Source organism: Salvelinus sp. IW2-2015, linkage group LG18 (genome assembly GCF_002910315.2).
Source record: "Salvelinus sp. IW2-2015 linkage group LG18, ASM291031v2, whole genome shotgun sequence".
NCBI classification, from domain to species: Eukaryota; Metazoa; Chordata; class Actinopteri; order Salmoniformes; family Salmonidae; genus Salvelinus; species Salvelinus sp. IW2-2015.
Genome location: NC_036858.1, coordinates 26,443,549 through 26,446,818, shown reverse-complemented (window position 1 = coordinate 26,446,818; position 3,270 = coordinate 26,443,549). Strand labels below are relative to the sequence as shown.

The following is a 3,270-nucleotide window of genomic DNA, read 5'->3' as shown; positions in this document are numbered from 1 at the left end:
TGAAAGGAACATGAGACGGATTTCCAGTTTAATAGTGTTTATCAGTCATTCGTTGCATTACGTCAGTTGGCAGGGGTTACAAAGATACAGCAGTTGGCAAATATCACAGAAATACACAAGGGAAAACAACAAGATCATAGTTTATAGACTCATGGCAAACATAGGAGTTAACAGTTGCAAAGTTGTCATGCACTAACGTGTTTTATTACTCTTTGTTATAGGGCAGGAATATGACCCTTGATTTGAAAAGATAAATGTCTCCTCTTCCATAGTCCACAGAGAGAAATTGACAATTATTTTTACAGCATCAGAACCTCAAAGTAACAAATTAATTCAGTAGTTTAACATCTTCCAAGAACAGCTATTCATATACAGTATGTAGCAGAAAAGTAATTAATGAGAACACTAATTCATAAACTGTAAAAGTCCCACAAATCCTCTATTATGAAATGGGCCCCTGCCCACAAGCGAGTAGCAACATACTGGGCCATGACAGACGGAAAGGGGACAGGGGAGACTTGATCGCATACCGGCGTGGATGAAACCATGACATACCCAGTACTTACAGTACAGTATCTATATATAGCTGGGCTCAGGGTTTGCATTTAGACCATCATTTTGGCACTGGGTTTCCGTTGCATGACTTAACAGATTTCATGTTCCAAGCAGCACATCAGAATCATTAGTACAGCAAACATCATTAACAGTCCTCACATCAACCAAACCCCATTACAGATACCCTGGTCCAGTGCAACTTGTAGCATGTGGGATACAGCAATTTCAACTTATCCAAATTAATCTTGACTTCTGCAGCTTGTTCTGAGTGAGCTTCAACGTGGCAGCCAGGTGGAGGTCTTCAGGGTTGTGGTGTTATGTTGGCAGGAACAGGTAACTCACTCAGTGTTGTCTCCATAAGTACTATGGAACAAAACAGTGGTCAGGGTACTGGACAGACGAGGGGACCTATACATCATGTAATTATGTACATCAATAATTGCACACCATTGTGCTCAGTAATTACACACCATTTGAAAGAACGACCTGGCTCTCCGTATTTTGCCAGTCTGTGACCCGCTAGCACCACCCTTTGATCAGAGGAGATGGGGAATGGTTCAACCTCAGAGTTACACACAGGGATACTTTATTGACATACATGGAAAGTAGAATGGTAGTGGTTCTGTAGCAGGAGAAAATAGAGGCAATGAATATTCACATACCAAATGAATACACCAGGGCAAGAATGCACAGATACAGAACCTTACAGGATAGAGCAGAAACAAATGGTAAGGAACTGAATAAAACTAAAAGCTAATATTGAACTGAACAACCAGCAGTAATATACACATATACAATTTTCCTCCCTCTACTTACTTTATACACCAACACCATCCCAGTTGTGTTGGGCAGGGAAGATGTGTAGGAGCTTGATGCTCTCGCTGAAGCTGCTTGAAAAAGACAGAGGGGGTGGCAGATATTGGAGATCTGGAACCCAAGATGACTGCCTGTGATTGGCTGACCCCACGGTGTGATAAGACACCTGGCAACCTGGTCTCTAGCAACCAATCGGTTTGGTTAGGGCCAGACGTGGGAAGGGCTGTGAGATGGTGTGCTAAGAGTCACCAGCAGGTAATTCTGTAACACCATTTGTAAAGCCGAAATTGGTATGGCGGTGATGGCTAGCGTCAGTTTGTTTAAATAATTTGGATTTAGAAACGTTAAACTATGATAATCCATGAAAAATGGATTGAGAATAAAGGATTTTAATGCATTTATATACGATTTGATTATTGCTATCAAATCAACACATACATTTTTATACAAATCAAATGTTGTAAAAGTAAGCCAGACCTTTTTAGAATAATTTGTACTGGTTTTGATGTTTCTATTACAACCAATTAAAAAGTTATTGTGAACAAAAGATGAAAATGCTTTTTTATATGATTTCATAATTTTTACCAAATCAAAAGGTTATAAAAGTAGGCCAGACCTTTTTAGAATAACTAGCACTTGTTAGCCAAAGTTATTGCGAACAAGAGATTTAACAGCGAATGGCTGTTGAATGTCTGATATAAAACCTACTTTACCTCGGTCATCAGATCATATTTTGCTCTTTCAGGCTTGGTGATTATCAAGGCCGGAAGAGTGTTGGAAATATTTTTTAAATACTGTGAGGAACTATTAGCCTATTATTCGCAATGGACGTTAAAAAAAAACATTGTTGATTTACTTGGTGAGGTGAAGAAAAATGTCTGAGAAGCTTATTAGGGGTGGTTGTGGTGAGATATCAGACATTAACGGGCACTTTCCTACATTTGCGCGTAGCAGGCCAGGTACTTCTATGCGTGCTCAGACGTGCGAGCTACATGATCAGTACAGAGAAACCAGACAGACACATACATGCTCACTGCTCACATGTAGACCTCCAAACAAAAGACAATAAAAAAAATTGATCACTTGTAAATGATGGTTATGAAATAAACCAAAACCACAAGTGTAGAAGGCTGTGAACTCTGCAAACAACGTTTCCACTCTGAGATTGAGAACAGTAAATGACTGTAATTAATATATGCATTAACAGAAATTAATTTAACCAAATGACAAGGACTAACGGTACATTTGGCTACTACTGGTGACACACACTGAATGTAGAAAATATTAGGAATACCTGCTCTTTCGTGACATACCTGACCAGGTGAATCCAGGTGAAAGATGTGATCCCTTATTGATGTCACTTGGTAAATCCACTTCAATCAGTGTAGATGAAGTGTAGAAGACAGGTTAAAGAAGGATTTTAAACCTTGAGACAATTGAGACATGGATTGCATGTGTGCCATTTAGAGGTTGAATGGGCAAGACAAAAGATTTAAGCATCTTGGAACAGTGAATGCTAGTAGGTGCCAGGCGCACCGGTTTGAGTGTGTCGAGAACTGCAACACTGCTGGGTTTTTCAACCTCAACAGATTCCTGTGTGTATCAAGAATGGTCCACCACCCAAAGGACATCCAGCCAACTTGACACAACTGTGGGAAGCATTGGAATCATCATCGGCCAGCATCCCTGTGGAATGCTTTCAACACCTTGTAGTCCATGCTCTGACGAGGCTGTTCTGAAGGCAAAATGGGTGCAACTCAATATTAGGAAGGTGTTCCTAATGTTTTGTAGACTCAGTGTATGTGTTATGTTCATCTCGTGAAACCAATAGTTGCGGTAAAGTGCCTTGGAAACGCATGGGGAAAGATACCAAATCTCCACATTGCCCCCCAGAAAAAT

General features: G+C 40.2%; 1 long non-coding RNA gene across 2 annotated transcripts; it reads right to left on the bottom strand.

Annotated features, from left to right (window-relative positions):
- LOC111978234 (uncharacterized) lies at positions 1–1,457 on the bottom strand. 2 transcript variants are annotated; one of them, XR_002879121.2, is made up of 4 exons: positions 1,372–1,457; positions 1,218–1,257; positions 1,026–1,085; positions 1–918 (listed from the first exon to the last, which is right to left on the bottom strand). It is a non-coding gene; the product is annotated as an uncharacterized lncRNA (long non-coding RNA). The 2 variants fall into 2 exon arrangements; XR_011481518.1 differs by lacking the exon at positions 1,218–1,257 and having other exon boundaries at positions 1,026–1,177; positions 1,372–1,454.
- Between the last annotated feature and the right edge of the window lie 1,813 nt (positions 1,458–3,270).